This window comes from Bos javanicus, chromosome 7, assembly GCF_032452875.1.
Source record: "Bos javanicus breed banteng chromosome 7, ARS-OSU_banteng_1.0, whole genome shotgun sequence".
Lineage (NCBI taxonomy): Eukaryota > Metazoa > Chordata > Mammalia > Artiodactyla > Bovidae > Bos > Bos javanicus.
Genome location: NC_083874.1, coordinates 64,820,491 through 64,833,328, shown reverse-complemented (window position 1 = coordinate 64,833,328; position 12,838 = coordinate 64,820,491). Strand labels below are relative to the sequence as shown.

The following is a 12,838-nucleotide window of genomic DNA, read 5'->3' as shown; positions in this document are numbered from 1 at the left end:
GTCAGCAGCTGCTTAAAATCCACTTCAGCTTGCAATCCTTACCCTGATCACTTTCCCTGAGGAGGCAGAATGGCAAGATGTTTTAGAGCAAGGGTGAGCCCTGGAGCCACAGAGCCTCAGTTCATTTCCCAGCCCCAGGCTTTGTGACCTGGCAAGTTGTTGAACCTCTCTGCTGTTTCATGCCCTGTAACATCGGGTTGGCATCCACCCCAGAGTTGGGTGAGGTGTTACACAGGTGCTTGGCACAGTGCCTGGCCACAGAAATCCCTCCATAAATGTTAGCTCCAATGATTATGACTCTAAGATGTCTGAGGATATTATAAGGTCCCCAAAGCTTCCTGGTATTCTGCAAGCCAGAGTAGTTTTTGTCTTCATTAGGCTCTAGGACCTCCAGGGGGCAGAGAATGGAGAAACGGGACTTCTTGCCTTAGTCCTTTAGTTTTTCTTTTTGAGTCTCAGCTTCCTCACCTATAATATGGGAATACTAGGATCTGCCTCTGTTCATCTCATAACACCTTTGTGCATCTCTTAAGACACTGTATATGAGAGCACTTAAAGAAGAATTGGCACCATGGGGCCTAGAACTGTTAAAAGATATTCTTGAGTAAATGATTCCCATTCTGAGACTGTCTCTTCCACTGTGGAATACGGGCAGTAATCCCTAACTTCCAGAGTGAGGACTGAGGTGATAAAGCCCTTGGAACTCAGTTCCAGTGCAGAATCTGCTCCCCACACTGTCCCCATCTGTGGTCCTGTTTCCTGATTAAAGGAGCCAACATGTCTGGTTTGCAAGCTTGAGAGATGCAGCAGGGGAAGTAAACGCCAGAACAAGCTTCATTCTGGCCATCCCAACCAGTCTGAATCAGCTAGATCTGCTTATTTCCCTCATCCTGAATTCAGGCTGCTGGGCGGACTTCAGATCCCCACCCCACAATAGTGAGATTTAACGTAGAGACTAGCAGGAAGAGCTCTGGGATCTCGAACAAAGCATTTGCAAACCAAATGATATTCCTCTGAATTCTGGGTTTCTCCAAAGTCTCCTTCTTGCCTTCTGCTCTCCTCCCTACCCCAAAAGATGCCCTAGCTCATATTTTCAGTCCCAGTGCCCATAATACCACACACCTAGACAAATCATCAGGACCATAAAAGCAGTCAGCTTCTGGCAAGTCCTTGCTGATGTGGGCAAAGTCATATGGCAATGACTGTATGCACAAAAGTATTTCCACACCCGTTTGAAAGAAATAATTTTACTTATTTTTGGCTGTGCTGGGTCTTCGTTGATCCCCAGGCTTTACTCAGGTGTGGCGAGTGGGGGTTACTCTCTAGTTGCCGTGGGTGGACTTCTCATTGTGGTGGCTTCCCTTGTTGCAGAGAACTGGCTGTAGGGTGCAGGCTTCAGTAGTTGCAGCACACGGGCTCAGCTGCTGCAGCCCCTGGGCTCCATAGCACAGGCTCAGTAGTTGTGGTGCATGGGCTTGGCTGCTCCACGGCATGTGGGATCTTCCCCGACCAGGCACTGAACCCATGTCTCCTGTATTGGCAGGCAGATTCTTATCCACTGTGCCACCAGAGAAGCCTCACACCTGTTTTAAGGTGGGGTATCTGAGGTCTGGAGGGGTTGAGAGGAGTGTCTGTTCGCTCGGTTGTAGGTGGCTCTGCTGAAATGTGGGTTTTTCTGGGTTCTGCTCAGCTTCCCCAGGAGGCAGAGGAATCTCATACAGCCAGCTGAGGTTGGGTCAGACTATCTCAGCTAATGAAGAGTATTTCAAGGTGTGACCGCTTTCCTAAGCCTCTCATTGCCTCTAGGGGGTCTCTGCCTTCTCCATCTAGGTGAGACGCTGACCCTGGTATGAATTGTGATGGCCTTGATTGTGGTTAGAGGGCATCAGGGACTACTGTTCTGGAGGGGCTCCCCACCCGGGCTGGAGTCCAGTCCAGGCTCTGGACTCCAATTGACTTGGGTTCAAATTCTGTCTAAGCTATTAATACTTCCAGCTATGTTACCTTAGGCACCATAAACTCTTAAGAGCAACTTCCTTGTCTGTGAAATGGAAGAAAACAAGCACATTCCTTATAGGAATGTTTGGATTTTCCCAGGCGATTTAATTTATGGGCTCCAGTGCAAAATGGAAATGGGGTTCTCTGTTCAAAAAGCAAGAATAGAGCTTTTTACCTTCTTCCATGGTTCTTCAGGGCTTCCTGGGTAGTTCCAGTGATAAAGAATCCACTCGCCAATGCAGGAGACGTGGCTTAGATTCCTGGGTCGGGAGGATCCCCATGGAGGAGGAAATGGCAACTTACTCCACTGTTCTTGCCTGGAAAATTCCATGGATGAAGGAGCCTGGTAGGCTTTAATACAGTCCATGGGGTCGCAGAGTCAGACACAACTGAGCAGGCAGGCACCCATGGTTCCTCTCTCAGCATGCCATGGTGTTTTTATTTGGTGTTGAATCAAGCACAAGGATACTTGGCAGGCTAGCGTAGACCCTCACAGGCGCCTGGGGCCCCAAGTGCAAGTGAATAAGTGAAAATCGCTCAGTCATGTCCGACTCTTCGTGACCCCATGGGCTATACAGTCCACGGAATTCTCCAGGCCAGAATACTGGAGTGGGTAGCCTTTCCCTTCTCCAGGGAATCTTCCCACCCAGGGATCGAACCCAGGTCTCCCGCGTTGCAGGCGGATTCTTTACCAACTGAGCCACAGGGGAAGCCCTGAGACAAAGTGAGTTGGGCCATGTGTTAGTGGAGGCTCCAAGACCCCAGCACATGTTCATTGTCCATCTGATATTGCTTCTAAGAGTCCAGTCCAAAGATAAAATTATTAAGCATTTCACGATGGTAGCCACAGAGCATTAAACCCCCAAGCACAGGCCCTTCTGAGCGTGGGCCTTGTGCGTTGAACTGATCACACACCCATGAAGCTGGCCCTGTATGTGCCGACAAGCCTTTGGCCTGGTCTGTGGTCCACAGTAAGCCCTCAGTAAGTGGTTAGGAGAGAGAGTCCAGCTTTGCTATGGCTCATTAGGAGTTCTCAAGCTTAAGTCCTCACTTGAGCTTTGCATTTCCAGCCTGGTTCATAGGAGAGTTGGAAAAGTGTTATTATCACCTTTGTACCAATGGGGAAACTGAGGCCCAGAGAAGGGATAGTACTTGGCCATGTTCACTGTGCAGCTGGTAACAGTCAGAAGTGAACCGTGATCTCCAAACTCTCAGGCAGTGTTAAGCACCTGCCCGTCCTCTGACATCGTTACCTGAGATTGTGAGTGGCAACAGCTCATGCTTCTCCCATCAGGACGTCTCCCCTCAGGAGCACAGCCCTTGCCCCAGCCCCCTACCAGCTTTCTGAACAAACCCCAGCTCCATGCCAGCCTCCTCCAGGAAGCCTTCCCTGCCAAGGACCTAACCACAATATGCTTTTATTTCATATGCACATTCACCCCAAATTCAGTTATATGTAGTTTTATTTCCTGTGCTTTTTATATTACCAAATATATGAGCATATTTGTGGCTTATTAAACATTTTTAACCTCATTTATAATAGCTTCCTAATATTCTATTTTAGAGAAGTTCCATAGTTTATTTGGCAAATCTCTTATTGTCAGATACTCAGGTTGTTTCAAATTATTTTTCAGTTTCTTGAAGGGAATGTACAAGTTCTAACCTGGGGATAATCACAATACTTGGCTCATGGGTCATTGTGCTGATTAAATAAATTATTATAGGAAAAGTGTTTAGGAAATGAAACAAGTACTGTATGTGTGTTAGCGAAGGTTATTCTTTTAGGCCTATTATTTTGATAATGCTATAGTTGTTACCATTTTATACGCATCTTTGAACACATAAGTGATTATTTCCTGGGTCAGAGGGGAGAGCAGTGTGAAGGCTGGCATAAAATTCATCCCCAATTTATGGAGGGTGTGCTTGCCACTGACAGGGAGACCAAAGGGGTGGAACTGAGCCCCAGGCTTTGGCTGGAAACATCTGTCATGATCTGACTGTGATGCCTTACGAAGTATGAACAATGAGTTAGTTCACCTCAGGGCTGAAAAAAGGAAGCGTAGAAAGCATGCAAAATAGAGACGCCCAGGAAAGTATCTGCCAGCGCAGCAAAGAGACCAGTTTGCCCTCGAGCTCCAGATTGGTAAGTGGATATTTCCTCTGTTCTCTTGGCTTCTGCTATGACTAGTGAATTTGGGCCTTAGATACTATGGTGTTGAGATAAAATTGAGTGGGACCATGGAGTCTTAGATAGTCAAGGATCTGCAATATTAGGCTATCACTTCAGGTCAGCACTGGGTTGGGGGGCAGAGAATTAACAGCTACCTTTGTGGTTGGTCTGCCCCCACACACTTCCCCTGCCAGCCATTTCCCATCATGGAGCTGTGACTTTGTAACTTAATAATCTGTCTTTAGGATGGTCCTTGTACAACACAAATAAGGAGGGGAGATATGCATTTCAGAGGATAGAATCATAGAATTTCAGAGGCGAAAGGGAGTAGATTCCATCTGGTATTCTTCTGGAGCAGGAATTCTCAAACATTCATTTGTGAACCAGAATCCTACATCAGAAGTACCTGGGAGCTTGTTAGAAAGGTAGATCCTAGCCCACACTCAGCCTGATTCAGTGATTGTTGAGTGGGTCCCAGGACTTTGCCCTTTTAAGAATAATCCCAGATAATTCATTCTGATACAGGTGGGCTACACTTTGAGGAACTCTATTCTATTAGTAGGATCCCCTAGCAGGTTGGTTGCCTCTAGTGTTGGGGAGCTCACCACCTCAGGAGACAGCCCATTCCATTTGGGAACAGTTCTGATTATACAAAGTTCTGTTTTATGTGGAGCTGGAATCTGCCTCTGTATAAACTCCACCTACTGGCCCTAGTTCTGTCCACCAGGGCTGTGCAGAGAAAGTCCAGTTCCTCCAGGCTTCTATGGGCAGGGAGACTTGAGAAGTATGCACCCATGAGAGTTTGTGAGTCAAAGGTGCATTGGAAAGGAGCCCCTAGGTCTCTGAACTGGCTGGGGCTTTGAGAAACTCATTTCCTCTTCTCACCAGGGTAGATGCCTCCTTCCAAACCTAAGCGGAGGTGTCCCCAAACCAGAGGGCAGATTCCCTGGGGAGGAAGAGAAGTCCTTGGGCAGCTCACGAGAGGCTGTGAAAATCAGTTCCTGTGATCACAGGATGGTGGGAAGCAGGGCCAATGTCTGGCCAGGCGTGCTGGTGGTGGGTTCCTGGACCTGGGTTCCAGCCCAGCTCTGCCTTTAAGCTCCCAACAGATTCTCAGCAAGTCCCTGCCCACTCGGGCCTCAGTTTTCACATCCACACAACTATCATTTCCAGTCCTCTGCAGTCTGAAATCCCATATTTAAAGCCCAGTGCTGTCTGATCTGGCCTTGTCTTTGCTGCTCTAGTAAGTTGTCTGGTGGAGGTGGAAAGAAGGGAGGTGTCAACGTTCTCAGAGAATCCTGAGACCATGGCTGAGAAGCAGAGCAGTCTCATGGGCACCGGGCAGGGATGAGTCATGAGGAATGGAGGGGTAGCCTTTCCTGGCAGTCGTCCCTGGAGAATGTGCACTTTGGCCTGGAGGCCACCTCCCCGTGGGGCTTCATATAAAAAGGGGGGTCCTCCAGGCTTCCGGGCTGTTGGAGGCCTGGCTCAGGGAGGCAGAGAAAAGGAAAACAGAGTGGCAAATGGTCCTTATTCTGCACCCCAGCCTGGCTCTCCGCCTGACACAGCTCCTTCCTTTGTTGAGAGATATTGGAGGTTTTAGGCAAAGAGAACTGTATGTGAGCACTGATTCCATGGGTTCTTGGGAAATTCCTCTCACCTCCCTGGGCCTCTGTTTCCTCATCTGTCGAGTGGGGCTAGCAATGCTGACCTCATACGGCTGCCCATCATTGACAATATCCATAAACACCCTCTGTAAGCTAGAATGTGCCAGGAAGATGTCAGTTGCTGTCCATCTATTTGTTCTCAGGTTGGTGTGCAGAGAAGCAAGAAATTTCACTCAAGATAGATTTTGTCCTAAAGTGCGAGTTACTCCTTACCTGGGATTTTTTTCTCTGTATCCTGGGCATGACCTTCTGCGGGGCTGGTGGGAGAAACAGCCAGCTCAGCAGGCTCTTCCCAGGGTTTCTGAGGTCTGATTAGGATTTAGAAAAAAATAATGTTTATCAGGGGCTTCACTGGTGGCTCAGTGGTGAAGAATTAGCCTGCCAGTGCAGGAGACACAGTTTCAATCCCTGGGTCGGGAAGATCCCCTGGAGAAGGAAATGGCAACCCACTCCAGTATTCTTGCTTGGAGAATCCCATGGATGGAGGAGCCTGGCGGGATACAGTCCATGGGGTCACAAAAGAATCAGACATGACTGAGCGGCTAAACAATGACAACAAATGTTTATCAGGAAGTCTGGAGCCCAGGACGAACAATACTGGAGTGAGAGGCCATGCCAGCCACGAGCAGAAATAGGCACGGGGACATACACACGTGGGTTGTTGAAGGGTGAATGGCCGAGCTCGGGCATGCTACGTGCACACACATCACCCGTGGACACTCACTTGTCATTACATATACCAGGCACCCAGCATCCCTTCCCACAGCCTGCAGGAGCCCAAAGGCTGACCTCAAAGTTTCCCTCACAGGCAGAGACTCCAGGTCCTACCTGGGGAGGTGCTTAACTAGGGCCACCAGTCAATGTTGATGGGGGAGCTGGCTGTTTCCCTCAACAACCATCATGGTCTACTTAGTTGGGGAAGGACCCTGGACCGTGTGGGAGAAATCCTAGATTCTAGTTCCCCCATGGCACCAATTTCCTGTCTTGCTTTTACAGATGCCACTTTTCTTCCTTGGATCTCGGTTTATATCTCCGTGAAATGGGTCCATAATCCCCATCCTACCCACTTCTGAAAATGGCAGTAGGGCTCAGATGTGATACTCGGTATGAAAGTGCTCTGAGAAAGTTGCAAAAACTGAGCATGTGAGAGGGGGAAGGGGCACAGGAGAGGTAGGCATGGGAGGAACAGACCCTGATGAGTTCAGGTCACACTGTCAAGCCAGTCTCTCATCTGTGCATGCTTTCTCTCCACCACCCGCTCCAGAGTTTGGCAAAGATGATGAAAGAGAAGGAGCATGAGAAAGAGAAGGGGAAGCTGAAGAGTATGTCCTGTGAGAAGTAGCAGCAGAAGGTTGAGAAGGTGGAGAGGCCCCTGTACCCTCTCTGTGTCAGAACTCAGGAAATGAGACTTGCCGGGCCCACAGTTCATGTGGACACTCTCTCTGGGGTGACTGTGCTGTCCAGCTTTAAGCTTCTCCTGGCCAGCAGGAGTGGGGGAGGCTGGCTATGCTCAGGGATAAGAGGACCCAGAAAGGAAGTTGTTGGCCAACTGTGAATTGACTTCAGTACTTTGTGAATGGACCCGTCAATGTCAAATGGCTGTATAAGAGGACTCAAAAACCACATACAAATTACTGAGTAGGGTTGAGAGGCTGGGGAAGCAGGACTGTGGGCTTCATAAGGCACGTTGATTTACAGGATGCTGTCCTTGTTCTCAGACCAAGGACTGGTCTGATTCAGTCCTTGTGATTCCTCGTATCAGACCAAGGAATCTGCTCCTGATTCCTCTCCAGCCTCACCTCAGCCGGGCAGGGGCACGGTCCTAGCTTCCTCAAAGAGTCACTGGCCTGAGTCCTATGTCCAAGCAGCAGCATCCCCAAATAACATTCTCCCTTTCCTCTAGAAATTTACTTTCCTAACCAACTTCTCTTTGAAGCGTGTGAAGAAGCAGATTAATGGATGCAGCTGCCTTCTGCCTTGGGCAGCTCTTGGAGAGGTCTTACAGTAGGATTGTGATGCCACCCCATCCTTTTTCTCTGCTTACTTCTCCCTCCTCCATCCTCCCCTTGTAGCCTTTGATGCTGAGGGTAGGGGTTCTTCCTTACACCTTTACCAGCTCTCTAGAAGGAATCTGACAGCAGCCATTTATAGTTAAGGTCAGAGACTTCAAGAAGCTAGTGTCAGAATTTGGACTAAAATCTATGTCTCTTTGTTGCAGTGTCCACTTTCCTGGTCCTTACTGCCCCAACTATATCATAGGCAGGGTGCCTAGAGTGCTTCTCAATTACTTAACATCACAACACAATAAGTCTATAATTATAGATGAGAAATTCTAAATTATAGATGAGAAAAACAGGTTTAAGGAGCATCAGAGACTTCCCAAAGTTAACACAGTGGTGGAGTGGGTGGGCTTCACATATGAGTGTGTATGAACATATTGCCTATCCACATGAAACATGAAAGCCAGACCCCATCCACTTAAAGGTTCACTGTCTCTCCCTCAGGGCCTCTCCAGTGCCATAAACCTAACGCAAATGAGCTACAACTAGATCAGGGCGTCTTGGGATGAACTCAACTGAACCAGAATCCTGCGGCATAAGCAGAGATGAAGGGAGGGTAGAAAGATCCAAGGGTAGGAGAGAGGGGCTTGGTTTCCAGTTCTGCCAGTGAGCAGGTAGAATGCCTTAAGTACATCTCTTACAGTGTTTATGGTTTAGTTTCTGCACCTGTACTGCTAGAAACAAAAACTCACAAGGTCAAACTTAGGTTTTTTCAGGGCATTTGGCTCCATCTTCTGGCCAATCCCCATCACTGCAGCCTTTTGCAGTGTGTCCATCCACTACGGACTTCAGGTAATACTGAGGCTTCTAGGAAACTTCTGGTCGCCGCTCTGGGGATTAGGGATGCCTGCGGACAGAACCAGAGGTGACCTGAAAGCCCAGGGAATTTCTGTGGCCTCTGAGTCACACTGGCCGTATGCTGCTAGTGGGTGGGTGATGACTCAGGGAGGGAAAATCCCCAGTGCCAGAGAAGGATGGACAGTGGAGACCATGGAGTCCAGCCACTCCAAAGAACAGGTGGGGACACGGAGGTCTGGGAAGAAGTAGGGACTTGCTCCAGGCTACACGCATCACACATAGGTCCCAGGTCCCCTGACACCCAAACCCTCGGGCCTCCTGTCTGCCTAGCTGACTCCTACCCCTTTCTCCAAGGATTCCATCCCAGCTGGTCACTCTCCTTGTCCTCCTGAGACAGGCCTATCTACTTAATAAGCACGCTGCTCCATCCACTTGCTTCCATGGGATCCACTCTCTCCTGGTCCCAGCTTCTGCTCTGACTGGGTGGGGTGTCCATCTACCTCTCCATGCCAGGGCTTTCCTGGAGGAGTAGGGGGCACAGAAGAAGGAGGTGGAGATCTGTGTCTCTTTCAGATCTGCACCACTCCCAGCCTCTCTGAACCTCAGTTTCCCCTTCCGACACTCAACCAACCCCTATACCAGATTCCTGAGAAGATTAAACGGATTAGTTGGTGTGAGGTGCTTTGTGAGTTCTTGAGCCCTTTAATAAAGAGCTTTAAGTTACCACCTCTATTTAGGTCCTCCCAAGCCACATAGGATGCCAGGTGCTAGCTGGAGCCCAGTTAGTGCACAGGCCATGGGGCCCGCCTTGGAGACGGGAGATGAGCCATTCTTCTAATGTCCTGGCTTCAGGATCGCAGGCTTCTTGACAGAGTCTGTAGCTGAACTCCCTCCTTCCACCCAGATTCTGCTTATTTCTGAAAGATGAGTGAGTCTTAGTCCAAGACAGTATTTTAGAGTTACTCCCCACTGACCTGGATTCTAGGCTTTGAAAGCTCAGGAGCTATAATGGGAGAGGCAGAGGAGGATCAGTTTAGCCAACTCTCTTCCTGCCCCTTGTCTGGACATAAGATCCATGGCCTTGGGTCTTCCCTGGTGGTCCTGTGGCTAAGACTCCATGCTCTCAATGCAGGGTGGGGGACGGGGCTCAGGTTTAATCCCCTAGTCAGGGGACTAGATCCCACATGCCACAGTTAAAGATTCCACAGGCTGCAACTGAAAATCTTTCAGGCTGCAACGAAGATCTAAGATCCCATGTGCTGCAACTAAGACCTGCTGCAGCCAAATTAATAAGTGTTGTTTTTTTTTTTTTTAAAGATCCACGGGCTCTCGCTTGGATGAGTGAGATCTAGATAAGCAGCCTCAGAAAGAAAGGAAAGTTTTTTTTCCACCTGAGTCTTGAGTTCCCAGTACAGTCTTGATTCTGTTTGCACTTCAGAGTGTTGAGGAAACAGGAGGCAAGATGGTCCTCTAGAGCAGCCCTGTTGAGGTCATCTAGAGCATCTAGAGTTGAAGTCTAGATCTACAGGTCTAGCATCTAGAGATGAGGTCATCTAGAGCAGCCTTGCCTTGCTTGCATACTCCCAAAGGTGGAGGGATCACTACCTTTTCTAGGAAGCCCAGTTTCTCCTCAAGCAGCTCTAACCCTTCAAAAAGTCCCACTCAGTGATTGGAAAGGGTGGTTCTGAGACCTCCTGTACCATAGTCACAAAGGGTGACGCATTGCATCAGACCAGTGGGGAGAGGCCTGGAATCTGCACCTACAACAGCCTCAGCAGGTGAAGAGGAGCCATTGGCCCCCCTCTCCACACTGGGAATGACAGCTGTTACCATTGGCCCTGACCCCCTGCCCCCACCTCCTGCCCTGCCACCCTCAAAGCCTGCCCTGGACACACACTAACCAATCGTTTCTGATAGGACATAGTTTTTCTTTTCTTAACACTCTTCTGTCACTTTTCAGGTTCTCCTGTCTTTTTCCTGGTCTCCAGACCTGTTTTGTAAAGAGAACATCATAGAATTTGGGGTCTGGAAGTATTCTTAACAGAACACCTTATCCAACTGCTCCTTTTATAGATGGGATATTTGAGACCCAGAGAGGGCAGTGGCTTGCCTCAGCTCACACGGCTGTTCCATGGGTGCCCATAGGAGACCCAATCCCATGACTCTTGGTGGGTGCCATTCCCACTGTGCAGTGCAGTTCTGTCCTGCTGGAAAAGCCACACTGAAGGCCAACACCCCTCTGAGACCCCTTCTTAAAAGAAGCCATCATGGTGTCATCACAGGATTCTCCCTGGCCAGCAGAGCTCTCTGAGTTGGGTCATTCAGATTTTCTCTTGAAAGAGAGTGGGTCACTGATGCTCTTCAGCACTGGGCTAAGAGGTCAAGCAGACTCCAGGTTTGGGGGTTGTGGTGGTGATTTGTGTACCACGTATGCTGAGGAGCAAATCGAGGAAGAGGACCAGCAGAAAGAAACTAGAGGTGGGAGACTGTGCAGTGAGAGAGAGGGAGAGGGAAAGAGGGGCACTTAGAGAGTGAAAGAGGTTGCAACAAACATCAGAGAGAGACAGAGATACACACATATACATATACACAAAGAGAGAGAAATACAGGGATAAAAACACAGAGAGACATACAGGGAGAGACTGGAATAGACATGTGTGAGAGAGAGGGAGGGAGAGAGAGGGAACGGAGATTGACTTAGACAATGAAAGAGAAGAAGTCAGACAGAGCCCCTGGCACTCAGTATTTTTCCATTTTTCCCCAAAGTCTCGCTGCCCCCTGCCCTTGTCTGCCTTCCCCGAGATGCCCCGAATCTCTCCCCAACCACCTTTCACTTGAGTGAGCTCCACTGGATTTCTGCCTCTCTCAGTGATGCAGTTCCCAACCAGCCTGGCCCTGGAGGGGCTTCTGGGAGGGGGTGGCGGTGGGAAGCTCACAGAGCTGCCTGGGAGCAAATGCTGCACACTGGGGGAGCAAACGCTGCCTTCTGCTCAGGGGACCACCTGTCAGTGCTCGTTACCTCCTCAACTTGGAGATGGTTCTCTTTTTCAGCAGACAAAGCAGAGCTGCCAGCTCCCAGTGGTCGGCTCGCCTCCGGTCAGCAGCAGTCTTCCTGGGAGCGGACTCTGACTGAGAACGACAGCTGAGTGAACAAGGCCCAGGTTCTTTTCATCGGCACCTCCATGCCTGTATTCACTTGACACCCTTCCCTTCCGGGGACAGTCCTTTCTTATTTATTTATTTATTGGGTACCGTCCTCCCTACCCAGGCCACACCCTACTCACCCTTCCACTCCTCCAGAAAGTCTTCCTAGCAGCAACCCAGACTCAGATGAATCCTCCCTTTGTAAATGTTCTCTGTTCCAAAATTATGACACACAAAGGGCTATTTTACTAAGTTATAAGCCTATCAAGCTTATCATGTGAATGGAAAAGGAAATCACTAAATTTGTATGTTTGCGACAATAAGAGCTAGTCACGAGTAACTCATTTGATCCTTGTGACTGTTTACAAAACAGGAACAGGGGGCCCAGAAAAGTCACTTGTTAAAAGGCCACATCTACAGTCAAGGACAGAGGGCAAAAGAGCTTTTAGGGCAGATTCCTTCCCCTTCCCACGTGGCTGACCGGTACCTAACCGTCCACCATTGGAATTTTGTCCTTTTGTTTTAAAGCGGTAATTCTTGTAAAATACAGATTTTTGTTTCTTTCTTTTTCTTTTTTGACAGAGGAAGAAACATGTTCCAGACCATCATAGATTGCCTCCTTGAAAGACAGACACCTAAATAACTAGCACTCTCTTGTGTTCTGGGTGTGTCCTGTGGACACACTAGTTCCTTGGGATGTGAAACAGATTTTACTGAAACAAACAAACAAGCAAAAATAATTCAATGTGGTTAAACTGCTGACTTTACAGCACAACTGCTCAGTACCTTAGTGCTGGGGGTCTGTAAAAAGAGGAGGAATGTGCTGCATTCACTAAACAAATCTAACCGTGGCCTCTGTTCTTACAGATCATCTCTCAAATTGGGCTTCCATGGACCCGTTGTGTAGAAACACTGCCTGAACCCACTGGGTAACCCAGCCACCACTGACCATGATCTCCAGTTGTTCACTCTTCCGGTGGTCTCATACCCGGCCACCTGCA

General features: G+C 48.9%; 1 long non-coding RNA gene across 2 annotated transcripts; it reads right to left on the bottom strand.

The window, feature by feature from the left end:
- Positions 1-1,213: 1,213 nt before the first annotated feature.
- Positions 1,214-12,059, bottom strand: LOC133251523 (uncharacterized). 2 transcript variants are annotated; one of them, XR_009737669.1, is made up of 5 exons: positions 11,978-12,059; positions 11,713-11,822; positions 6,049-6,143; positions 2,174-2,315; positions 1,214-1,531 (listed from the first exon to the last, which is right to left on the bottom strand). It is a non-coding gene; the product is annotated as an uncharacterized LOC133251523 (long non-coding RNA). The 2 variants fall into 2 exon arrangements; XR_009737668.1 differs by having other exon boundaries at positions 6,049-11,822.
- Between the last annotated feature and the right edge of the window lie 779 nt (positions 12,060-12,838).